Here is a 13,620-nt window from a genome sequence, read left to right on the forward strand (position 1 = left end):
GAGCCAAGAGAAAGAAATACACCCTGTCAATTACGAAAATTCAATAGACGACCCGATTTCCCTGGGAATTGCCATAGGAGAGACATAGCACAGCTAAGGTTAAGACAAATTGTCTCTGCAGTTTCAGAAAATGATATTTTCCATTAACTCTTGGGCCCTTCCATGGAACATTTTGATTAAAATCACTCAGTACATTTTGGTGGCATCTGCCCGTACATGAAACTTGTCTGAAATACTCATGGACTGGTTTATATTTAACAAATAAATATTGCTTTTATTGCATTTTGAACAGCTTGTAACATGGGGGTTTCCCATATGGAAAATAGCATTTTGTTTGGCCCAAATATCTCAAATGTCGACGCTTACATTTTCAAGATGTTTGCCTTCCGTCTACATCTTATCAGGATTTGGAGCGCTAAAAAAATGGAAACCTGAGTATATTCAAGTTTAAAGGTTTAGCTACACATCACGCATGCACACAATGAATTTACATTTTTCATTTAAACTTTACAACTATGTGTACACACCATACACATATGTGTACACACCGTACTGCTCAGACCTGAGGATTCCTATATGCCTCAATGTTAGTGTAAATACTGTACATGTACAAGTGGATGACACATACATGCAGAACCAATGGCAGTGTATATATACGCACACACACGGAAAAACACGCACACACACTCCCATGCACACACTCATGTACACATGCTTACATGGATGCTGTTAAAATACTACACGCCCCCATATAAGTGTACATGCCATGCATGTGCGAAGTGGATGGCACATACATGCAGTACACACACAAATGGACACACATGTGTGCATGCATCCACGGCCACACCAACTCCTGTGTGTGTGTGCACATGCACGTTATTAAAATTGTGCAGGTCTCCATCTGAGTGTATATACTGTACATGTATGAACTGGATGGCACATACACGTATGACCAATGGCAGTGCAATAGGTGTACTTTATTATGTTTCACACACACAAGTGGGCATACACATGCGCACACCCACTAATACATACAAGGTTTCATACATGTGGGTTATGTTCAATTCGGTTAAGGCTAACACTCAGAAGAATATGTCTCACAATTGACATACATAGACACACACAAAGGTGCTTTAGGAAAGTGGCATCTCAAGAGAATGAGTATCAGTAGAACAGACTGCTATCAGAGCAAAGTAATGACAATGAAGAAGAACCTCAAGAAAACACGACAGAAACCTCGTGCCACTCACAAAGAGAGGAAACAGAGACCTGCTACAGTGGAACCCAACAACTTCTCACCACTCAGTGAAGGAAGATAGCAAGGAGGACAAGATATAGGCAGCGGAGTAGCTTTGCTGAAAATGTTGGGGGGACATGACATCCGAAGAAAAGGTGGCCCAGCCAAATGAATGGGGACAAAATGGTATGCCATGAAAGTTGGGGGGGACAAACACCCCTGTCCCCCCCCCTAAAATTACGCCCATGGATATAGGAACCGCACTGTTGCCCCATTATCCAAGTAGAGGGGCCAGGAGAGCACCGTTCAAAGTGGCAATTATGTTTTGGATGTATAAGAGGTACAATAATAGTGTCATGCTATTCATGTTATGCTGTTCAAGTGGTAAAGAGGAAAGCATTGGAATAGTTTTTGGATTTCTTAATTTGTTTAAAGTAGGGGAGAGATGTTGTAAGTCATGCTGCCGAAAAAGTGGTATGATGCATCAGTAGATTGAATAAAAGGTCTGCACCCTTCCAGCGCAGGTCCATTACAGGCAGAAGATGTACGAATGTTATTGCGCTGTGGTGCCCAGTGTTCCAAAGGTGCAGTTTGTTCCGTGGATTTTTGGTGTCTACCTTATGAGATAAATCTTATGGAGTCATCACTAATTCCCCAGTACAGATCTCTTCCCATGTGGCCAGGGGACGGCAGCCTCTACCTGATCTGACCCTGGGGGTGGTAATATGGGGGAGGATCATGTGGGAGGTGATGACTGTCAGGGGAGGTGGTGACTCCACGGGAAGAGACGCAGTATTCCCCCTTTCTCCTGGAGAAAACCCTATGACACCCAAACTTCTGATGGCATACTGCCATTCTAGTCAAAATCCCATTCATACCTCCAACAAACACAACACACATGTAACATCTCCTGTTTCTGATGTTTTTCTAAGTACAACGCCTAAACAACATTATTTTAGAAATCCCATAAACTCTAGGGACTTCAACTACCATAAAGGCTCAAGGACTGGGACGAGGAAGAGGAGGAAGGAGTTGATGCAGACTGAGAGAAACCCAAAACTGAATGTGCAGAATAGTTGTTTGGTTAAATCAGAAGTGCGCAGGACATTTAAAAATGTAATCTGCACTCAAAGTGAAAGCAGACCGGGAGAGGACCGTTCTGGAGGAAGTCGAGATAACAGGCACATCCAAGCGGCAGCTTGCAAGCATGAGAATCACATAACGGTATGGAAAGAAGGAAGATGCAGCGGGCATCTTTGGAGGACTGTCAGAGTACCAGGAGCAGAGGAGCTCCCAGAGATAGGGCAATGCCGAAAAGCAGCATTATCCAGTCCAAGTCACAGTGAGAAGTGGACGGATGAGCGCAGAACTGAAAGGAACGCTGGAGGAAGGTCTGCAGTGCATAGGAGGCCCTCCCACAGAGGAAGCTCCTCGCAGAGACACGCCACGGTAGGGGACACTGTAAAGTTCCGGTGAGTCTGCCCAGAGACATTGGGTAGCCGGCGGCATACTGACATGCATCTAAACAAATGAATGAATTAAGAACATTTGACTACCGACCACATAAAGTACAACAACAAAACTTTAATAAGTCCCCATGTGTGAAATGTCAATGTAGCGAAAGTTGGAACAATTGTATCCTAAGCAAACAAAAGCTAAAAAGAGAAAGACAGCCACACAACTTGAACGAGTCCCTATGTCTGCGATGTCAATGTGGGGATAGTTGAAACAAGTATTACCGTAAGCAAGAAAATAGAAACACAGTGAAGTGATACAACTGTGGTATATATAAAGGACAGAAAACCTGATAAGAAGTGCTGGTGAAAGGAGTACACCAGGCAGTTGACATTGTAGAGGGTTGAGATACCTGGCAGAGAAGCACACCAGGGGATCTGCAGGGACCCAGAGAAGGATTCCTGGCAGGGGAGTATACCAGGTTATCCACCCAAGAGCGGAGAAAGTTATAAGACATTGTGGTAAAATACCTGGCAGGGGAATATACCAGGGGATCTAAGAAGTCCATACAGAAAGTCCTGGCAACTAAATATACCAGGGATTTTGAAATTGAATACAACCTTTAAAATTGTTCGAGGATACCTGGCAGGAGAGTACATCAGGGGATCTGAGCAATCCATAAGAGGATACCTGGCAGGGGAGTATACCAAGAGATCCACCAAAGCTGTAAAAGGAAATGTAGCCATGTTGCAAAATACCTGGCAGAGAAGTAAACCAGGGAATCTCGGATGCACATGAAGGAGGTCTTGGTGAGTAGAGGGACCAAGCATTTAAAGTTGTGAAATTGAATAAATACTTTTTTGTGACAAGATACCTGACAGTGGAGTACACCAGGAATTCTGAAGAGCTCACATGAGCCTTCCTGATGAAGAAGCACATCAGTTAATCTGCCAAAGAGTATAAGAAAAGTTAAATTGTGTAATTATTTTCAATAATAACAACAACATTAACATACAGACTTTATACATAACTGTCCATGATGCTGTATGTTATTTGGCTAGTCGCTTGTCTGTTCAGCACCCCTAACGCCCGCTTCCCTCTCCTCCCTCCAGCCTATTGCGCAAACTATGACTGTTTCAGTGTGTGGGTCTGCTTGAACTGTTGCAGCTCTCTATTCCACAAATTGTGCTGATGCCTGTGTCTGTGCAGGGTATATTAATTCTTGTAGTATTTGTCTCCAGGCCATTAGATCCATGTTTTGTTCCTCTTGGCATCGGCTTGACGCTTCCTGCCATACTGCAGTTTCTGCCACTGACCATTTCTGAAGGTCCCTTAACCACCCTTCAACTAATGGACCATTCCGTGCTTTTCATCCCATTGCAATCCTACGCTTTGCTAAAATGTATGCTAGGTCTTTCAAGTTGCTTACATGTCTCACATGTTTTGGTCTTGGAAAAAACCCAGCAAGCACGCTTTGGGGGTGATCGTCTCTGTTCGTACCCCCACCTTAGCTAGGACCTGAGCCACTCCCTCCCAGTATCTGCGTATGACCGCACAAGCCCAGAACATATGCATCAGGTCTGTGTTAGGTTTCACCAGGGTTAAATATGCTGCGTTAGGTTTCCTCAGGGATTAATATGCTCTGTGGGTGACATATAGTTGGGTCAATTGTAGTTTTGCGAAGTACATGAAAAGTTAACTAAAATCATGTGTGGAATTTCTCATCTGAATAAGAATTCTTGTAACTCCAGTACAAAGAAGCTAACAAGGAAATTAATGTTATAAGACCCTTTTGTGAATCCAATACAAAGAAACCAAGGAAGAGCTGCATGTTATGGAATATATTGTTTGTACAAGAACTTTCTGAACCTAATTTAAAGAACACAGGAGATTGTTGTTTAAAAGAGGCACTTTTGCCATCCTACCTAAAACTCCAGGGGAGTAAATATTTTTCTGCTAGATTTGCTTACTTACTTTTGAACATGAACACATTTTACCAACTATAAACCAGAGACATTTCCTTGCATTCTTAGTTGTTTATTTCTAGTGTGAAGGCCAGATTAAAATGTTTTGGACAATGTGAGAAACCTGAAGGTGTCTCACCTGCTGGTCCCCAGAGATCTGTCATCCAGGTGGCCAGGACACGGCCGTCACTTTTGGATGCAGTTCCTGATGGTGGACCAGTAGGGGAAGATCACCTGGATGGGGGGTCTTCAGGGAGTGGAAGTGGGACACTGACGGGCGAGACGTGGTACCCCATTCCTTGTAACACCTTTTCCCCATCCTACCCTGTAGGTTATTTAGAAGCTCTACCCCCGCCCCTGTTTCTGACACAAACACTTTCCTACACCGTGACAGACAACCGGCTAACACCAGAACCGTTTACCTGACATGTCCCAACATGAGGGTCAGGCAGAGTCAGGCAATTGACAATAACCACACACACCTGACGGTCCTTTCTCTTCCCCACAGGGATAAAAGGTGAAACACAAAAGCACACTTCGAGCAAGGCCAACCCACAAGGCCACAGCTATTGCTAACCGGCAGTTCAAACGGAGACGAAAGGCGGCGAGACCCAAAAGGACGACAAGGAGGGAAGTGGATAATATGACAAACCTTGTTTTAGGGTGACGCTGGCAGTTGGTTCTTAAACAGAGGTTGTATCCCTGAGTTTCTTCCATTTGTTTAAAGTTTGCAATAAAGGAGAAGGGACTCCTGATTGGTTATCATCAATAAGGGTTTAATGTAGGAACACATGTGATTTACAGGCCTAGCAAACTATGCTAGGTGAAGGTGAAACAAAAGCCAATGTGCGTTTCGACCGTAGTCTTTATCAAGGCTGTGAAGGGTGTTGTAGCGACGTGATCATTGTGAGATGCATATCAGTGTGACATTTGGAGGACATTAGTTAAATACAGTCAGCATACAGTATTGTTGGTCACATATCAAATTGTGGTGACAGTGTGTGAGGTGTAGTGGCAGTGACAAGTTAATTTACAATTGGGAAGCAGCACATGTATAAACATGGGTAGGTACAGTTTCACATTTGTACAATTGACAAGTTGACAAGAAGAAGATTATATTGATATCAAGGTACCAAGGAGAGAAGAACGGGATGGGGAAGGAGGGAAAGCATTAGAATATGGAGGAGCTGTATATGCTAGTTGTTGTAGATGGAAAGGACTGGTGCTTACCAGAAACATGGGTAGTTGATCCTGGATAGGATGGTAGCACCTGGAGAACCTCCCAATAAATGTGGGAGGTGGGCTGGTTAGCCAATCTGGGGGAAAATAAACCCATGGTTGGTCATTAGGAAGGAGGGGTCCAGTTGGTCTGGCAAAGCAATGATAAGATAGAGTTGATGAGCGACCGGTCAGTGGTGGATACGTGCAGTGGACCCTGAACAGGGTTAGGGCGAAGAGCTTGGCTGGTATAACCCGGTGATGATTGGAGTTGGTTGTGCGTGTGGTCGTCGCGTGAAGTGGGTGTGGGTGGGGGCCTCTGGTATGCCGTGGGAGTGAGCTAAAATGGAGAATTGGAAGGCATGCAGGATTATGCAGGCTTGCTACGGTTGCTCCCAGATGTCACCCATGGGGGCCCATGGAGTATGGAGCCAAGAAGCAAGCGTGCAGCAGGGTGCTGCTGCTGCAGCATGGAAAATGCCCTGGGAATCGTGGCAGTTGGGCAAGATATGCAGGTGCTAGTACCCAGGCTTACCTAGGGCATGCATGCTGTAGATCAACTGTGTAGACACGGAAGCGTGTCATGGTAACAGTGACCGTGTTTGAAAAAAGGGGGGGACAGCTAGTTGGGCAGGAGACGTCCCGTCTTAAAATATGAAGGTGCCAGTACCTAGGCTAACATGGGGCATGCATGCTGTAGTGCAAGCGTCTAGACACGGAGGCGTGTGATGGTGATAGTGGCCGTGCTTGGAAAATAGGGACGGCTTGGGACAGAGTGAAAAGGGGGCTTCCTACTAGGGATTCATGGAAGGGCCGAGAGAGCGACGCTGCTTCAGTGTAAAAAGGCACAGAGGGTAAGGTTGAGCCCGGGCGGGACCCGTGTGGATCTCAGAGTGAGGGAACATGCCACATGCATGCTGGTGAGTGCTGTTGTTGTAGCACAGGCTGCTCTTGGGGTCTTACCTGTAGCCGGATGAGAGACGCTCCGTGGTTCGGTGTTCCGACACGGATAAGTTGCAAGGTCCCGGTTAAGTAGCTTGGGCTTTCTGATAGGTTGATAGTACCATTGCGCTGATAGGTCGCTGAGCAATCAAAGATGTACAGAAGTATTACCCCGATAGGCGGTTGCCTGGTTCAGTGATTGTCAACAAAATCGCAAGGGGCACCCTAATTGGTAGGGACAAATCCGGCCAGATTGGCTGTTAACATGGAGAATGTGTTGCTGGGTATCTGTGTGTTTCGACTGGCCATGTAGGTCAGGAAAAAGGGGGGCCAAAGTGGGCATGTCCACCTCCAGCGTGATATGCTGAGTGCGTGTCCGGCCGGTCTGCGGAGAGCCGTCTGCGGGTCGCAAGCGCAGTGGGGCAATACTGAGCCAATATCTTGATACAAGTAGTGCTGAGGGTAAAGGGTATGGAGTACGGCATCATGGTATGACATAATCCCAGGAGCTGAGGGTTAATTAGTGAGAGACGGCATCTTTGAATACAGTGCTGAAGTGTGTAGATATAGGTGTCATGAGACAGGCTGCAACAGGGAATGTGGGCAATGGCGAGCCAGTGGATGTCGCTGGTGAGAAGAGGGTTATTGATATCAGGAGGCAGTGGTTGCGTCACTGTGGGCTCAATTTGTTGAGGGATTGGACTGATAGTAAGTGCCGGCGAGGATCGGTTGTTTCCTTTATCTGTGGACCTGTTGTAAGTGTCATGACACCAAGTAAGCATGCCTGGTAGGGGCCACAGGGGAAGATACAGAGGTTGGAGCCTGTGTCAAGAAAAGGACTTGGCATGAGCTTCTTGTGTCCGGAGAGAGGCAGGGTGGTGGTCCATGTGGGTTAGCTGAGCTGGATAGATAGTGTTGCATGATATTGGTGACATGTGCCAAATGTCATGGTTTGTATCAGGTGAGTATGGACTGGTGAGCCTGATATGTCTGATTATGGGCCGGTGCGGCCCGGGCCAATACCAGCAGGATCAGAAAAGGATGTTCAGAGGCATGGGTGGTATGTAAAGAGGTGGACAGGGCTCAAGGCAGAGATTTATTTGATTGCACAATGCGAATGGCTGTTATGGTACCTCATACAAACACATTAAATTTGTGATCGCTGTTGAGTCCAAGTGTGACACATCTGTGTTTACAAATTAGTTTTGCTTCCCGTTGTCGTAGGTGTAGCTCTCTGTCACCACCCCTGGCATCGGCTGTTACAATTTCTAGCCCCACAAAGCTTAAGTTCTCTTTGTTGTCAAGTTGATATTGCTCCTGCCAGTGGGTTGCTAGTGGATACCTCGACTCTTGAGAATGCAGTGATCCTAGGTGTTCGCAAATCCTGGTTCTTAATTCCCTCTTGGTACTGCCAATGTACTTGCGGTCACATACACAGATTATGGCATATATAACAAACTTTGATTTGCAATTAATATATTGGTTTATCACATGTTTGTCAGTGCCATTGAAAGTCACTGTTTTGGTGTTTTTGCATGCTTACACGTGTTGCATGAACCACATTTGTAGAAGCCACTGGTTTGGTACTTGTTAGCCAGTTTTCTGCGGCTCTGGGGGTAGGTGCCATAAAAGATGGGCTGAGGATCGTCCTAAGGGTTTTAGCCTTGGTGTATGTCAGTGATGGTTTGGTCTGTAACCATCTCCTTAAGTCTTCATCTATCTCAAGGATATGCCAATGTCTGTTCAGGATTTTCTGTACATGGTGGCCGTCGCTGCAGTACTTGGTGATATAACAGATTTTGTACGTTTCTTCTCTGGTACTTCTGGTTGTTTCTCTTGGTGTCAGTAGCGTTGGCCGTTTTCTCTTGACTGCCATGTCGATGGCTGACTTGATAGATTGCTGTGGGTAGCCTTGTGCAGAAAATCTTTGCTCAAGGACAGAACATTGCTTTTCCAAATGTGCTTGCGTACTACAGTTCCTTTTGGCTCAAATTAATTCTCATTTGGGAATGTTATTGATGACTGATTTTCTGTGACAGCTGGTGGAGTGGAGTACAGAGTTAATCTCGTTCGGCTTCCGGTAAGTTGTGGTGGTCAATTCGGCTCCAACAGGACTGATTGTAATGTTGAGAAAGTCATTGGAGGTTTTGCTTGATGTGGCAGACAGCTGCAGCCCAAAATTGTTATCATTTAGGTATTGCTGAAAACACGCCAGTTGTTCTGTGAATCCAGACCATATCATCAGGATATCGTCAATGTAGCAAAACCATTTGTGCACATGTTTGTTGAAGTCTTGGTTGGAGAAGGCAGGTACCTGTTCGAATTGGTGCATGAAGAGGTTTGCCATGGACAGGGCATAGGTCGCCCCCATGGCTATTCCTTTGGTCTGTCTGAAGTATTGTTGGTTGAACAGAAACACTGTGTTGGTGAGTGAGAACTCAAGGAGTTCATTGGTTAGTTCCAGGTGTGAGCAGAAAGACGCTGATGCTTTAGAAAAAGCATAGTCTATGGCTTTGAGAGCTAGAATGTGGTCAATGGCCGTGTATATGGCCTTGACATCCAGTGTTACTAGGTTGTAGATGCCCTTACCCTTTTCAACCCATACTCGCCAAGCCGCCGCAAAAGGAATCATAAGACGGGGATATACAGCTGGTGTGTGGCGTGGCGGATGTCAACAGTACACAGGGCCCTCGCGCGCTGTTAGCCCAGGCGCGGAGGCATGCTGGCTACAGTGGTACCATCCTTGACTCCAGAGACAAGAAACGCCAGAGAGTTCAGCACAGCCAGTGAGTTGGAGAGAGCTGATAAGTAAGCCAGACTGTGTTGAGCTGAAGGTTGCAATCGGAAACATATTGTGAACGCAAGGACCATGTGTTTGAACTTTTGGGGAAAGCCCAGAGAAAGGCCTGCTGCAGAGTGGTCAGGTACCCCAGGAGTGCTCATTTGAAGTACTCTGGCTGCCCCCCTTTTTTGTGTTGAAACTACAAGTACCAGAAGGCCCTAGGAGAGGGTGGTGTGAGGTGTCAGAGTGGTCCTCAAGGGTTACATCAAATACACTGTACCATCGAAAGTCTCTGACCCATTGCCAAGAGAAAGCTAGGGGAAGGGAACCCCCGCTTTATGATGATGAAGCAAATCATGAACTGCTAGAAACTCATGAACTGTGTTAAAGAAGGCTATGTGAACCCAACGGAGGGATGTCAAGGGGAAAGCAAGAGTGAATCCTGTGTTGTGATAAAGCAAGTTGAACATTGTGATGACAAGAGTGAACCCGGCCGAGGGATGTCCACAGTGAATGATTGTTGAACTTGTGATTGAAAGGTTGTAGTAAACCCAACCGAGGGAGGCCAATCCTGAGAGAAGGATCATAGCCCGACAGAGGGAGATCCTAAGGCGAAGAATAATCACCCAACGTGGAAGATTTATTAAAAGGACTTTGTGTTTGTTTTGGCACTTCAAGTCCTCTGAGGCAAGAGACTTTGTGTAACAGAGACTTGGCCACAGAAGGCCCTGATGTTTTGGAACTGAACTGTAACCTTGTGCAAGCGAGGCCCAGTAATGTGCTGTGCTCAGGAGTCCCGCCTTGTCCCGTGCTAAAAACGTGCGGAAGGGAGACCCCAGCAATAGCATCCTGACTTATCATTTGATTAACACTTTTTTTCTTTTCTGGTGAACATTATCCCACACTATTTTGTAATTTAGCGGTACGGTTTAGCAATAGATTTTTTTTTAGTATTGGCCCTTTATCTTTTCCAAGACGCCGCGGGGACTGCCTTATTATTTGACGGTCGTAGCTTGCTCCCATCTTAGGTTTAGGTTTAGATTGGGCATTTTTCTCACCCATTTATACAGTTTAATAAACACCCTTGAACTGTGATCACTTGTGTCTGTCTTTACTGTTGCCACCACGAGTTCCTTACAACACAAGACAAGTTTATAAATTAACTGACTTGACACAGACTGATCTTTAGTTTTCATTTCCTAGGTAGGGAAACTCTCTTTAGGATAGGGTTCATCCAACCCATTTCTGTTTAATAAACATGTCTCATAATGAGAAAATTACAGCTTTGTGTCCGCCTCTAATTACTGACCCCTCACACTTAAAATATGTCGCAACATGGCCATTCTATAGATGTAACGCACACCTATCTTGCAGAAGTCATTACAAGTGGCACTAGCCATGCTGCAGGAGACCCACAATAGGTTCCCACTTCCTTCTTCTTCTTCTAGGATTCTTTCTTCTGTATTCCTCTAACTTATCCAGCTCTTATTCACCTTTCGCTTTCTCATAGCTTTCGATCATTAGTGAATTTACAGGTTAAATGTATCATTTTACCATTTTTACATGGTATGCACCGGGAGTCCTCCACCACATAACTACACTAAGTATATTTGAAACAAGTCCATATTTCTTCCTCTGCTGTATTAAACAAATGGATGTTTAACTTACCCTATACTATCTAACAATGTTTCCGACCATACTGTCTGATTATTGCAAATGTGTACTCTCTCTCTCTAATTCCCAATGTTCTATTTCATGATTGTCGGCCCGCTACTTCAAGGGGGCGGCCGACCATTCACACCGATCGCACTGGGCGCGAATGACACGCAGAGACGGAGCAACTGCTAACACATATTTATTCCCCTGCATTTGTATTTGTATTTTATTTATTTGTAACACGCACCAGGCCCAAAGGCATCTGGGCTCATATCTTAGAGAGCAGAGTTACAGTTAAATACAAGAGACAGCAATAAGTAGCTCAACCAGCTTACAATCAACATGCAGGTAAGACTACAGTATGACAAGATTAAGTACACAATAATAAGCCGTCAGCATGTACAGTCAGGGAAGTCAACTGACTAGCTTAGGAACTAGGGTCACGCAAGAGGGGGAGGCTTGCAAAGACAATATGAAAGGAGATATATACAATGAATTATACAGGCAATTAAGAACACTAACTCTGTGACAGAGTGCAACGTGAATAACAGCGAGGCAGTGTCGGAGATAGAGCGACGAATATCTCAAATGTTTTATGCAGAGAGCCATAATTTGGTTTTATTCTTGAATAGTTGGAAGGATGTTTCAGCTCTGATAACATTGGGGAGAGAGTTCCAGAGCTTTGAGGCCAGGACGGGGAAGCTCACACCGCCAGCTTTTTGTAGCTTAAATCTGGGAAGGGCTAAGCTGTGGGTTTGGGCCGCTCTCATGGGGCGGGTAGAGGTGTGAGACGGTTGACTTAGTAAATGGGAGCCTGGTTAGACAGGCATTTGTGGGTCAAGGCAAGAGATTTTAGTGAGATTATGTGTTTAACAGGAAGCCAGTGTAGATTGCTTCTGTGGTTGGAGATGTGGTGGTTTCTTGGTATGTGTAGTGCTGCTCTAATGGCATTGTTCTGGATGACTTGCAGTTTATTAAGGTTAGATTGGCTGGTCCCTAAATAGAGGGTGTTGCAATAGTCTTGGACATGAGAAGTGTCCTGGCCAGGATGCTGCAATTGGGAGTGGTCAGGAATGGTCTACATGCAGTAATAAGTTTGCATGTATAGGCGGATGCTGACCTAACAGCATTTGTTTGTCTGCACAAAGATAGTGTGGAGTTAAGATAGATTCCTAAGGTTTTGGTATCCTTCGAAACGTTGGTGATGTTGCCATCAATGATGAATGACTTGAAAGATGGTCAAGTTTATTAAGACGTTGATGGGAACCCAGGATGAGGAGTTCTGTCTTGTCATCGTTGAGGCAAAGTTCGTGTTGCGCCATCCATGCCTGAATGACCATGTAGACATCGTTCAAGGATTTGGAGTCGACTGCATAATCACCCGTAATGGGGATGAGTATCTGGGTGTCATCAGCATAATTAGTGTATGAGACACCCAGATAGTCAAGTACATTGAATAATGGTTTAGGGAACACATTGTAGAGTGTAGGTGACACACAAAAGCCTTGAGGAACGCCACAGTAAATGGGAGCAGGGTCCGCAGAAGCTGACGGGGAGAAAACCTGCATGGATCTGTTGCTTATGAAAGAACTGATCAAGGCAGTGGCAGAGTCTGAGAAGTGGGCAGCAAATATGAGGTCCTGGCAAAGGATTTGGTGATTGACCACATCAAAAGCAGCTGAAAGATCTAGTACTAATAGTAGGGCTAGTTTCCCATTGTCTTTCAGTATCTCAATCTGTGTTTTAAGGTCAATAAGGGCAGTTTCCGTCCCATGCCTGGGGCGGAAACCAGATTGTCTCAGACCAAGGAGGTTGTGAACCTCAAGATAGTCCTGGATCTGAAGGTAGGCAGCTCGATCTAATATTTTTAGCAGGAATGGGACAGTAGTGATGGGCCTGTAATTAGTTGGTATTCTGGGGTCCAGGGAAGGTTTTTTGAGCAGAGGGATAACTCACGTGTCCTTGAGGTTGTCCTGGACAATAGCTGTTTTGAAGGATGAGTTTATGAAAGCAGTGATGAATGGGGCTAGATTGTGAGCAGCTTCCTTAATAATAGGGGCTGGGCACTAGTCACCTTGACAGTTGGATGGTTTAATTCTGTTAATGATACATTCCACTTCAGCAATAGTGAGTGGGGAGAAGGTGAAGGGTTTAATGTTGGGAATGGCCTGAGGTATGGCACTCGAAGGAATGTTTCATGGCTTGTCCGTCTGTAGGTAGTTTGCTTGTTTTCGATTTTAGTTTGAAAGGTAGAAATTTTGTCCAAGAGTTCTTTCGGTATGTTCGCACACCATTTGCTATCTTTAGTACAAGTATCAGGAAGAGTAGCAGGTGATTCAAGTTCCTTCAGAATCTTAAACAGCTCT

Source organism: Ambystoma mexicanum, chromosome 2p (genome assembly GCF_040938575.1).
Source record: "Ambystoma mexicanum isolate Mex_15411 chromosome 2p, UKY_AmexF1_1, whole genome shotgun sequence".
NCBI lineage: Eukaryota > Metazoa > Chordata > Amphibia > Caudata > Ambystomatidae > Ambystoma > Ambystoma mexicanum.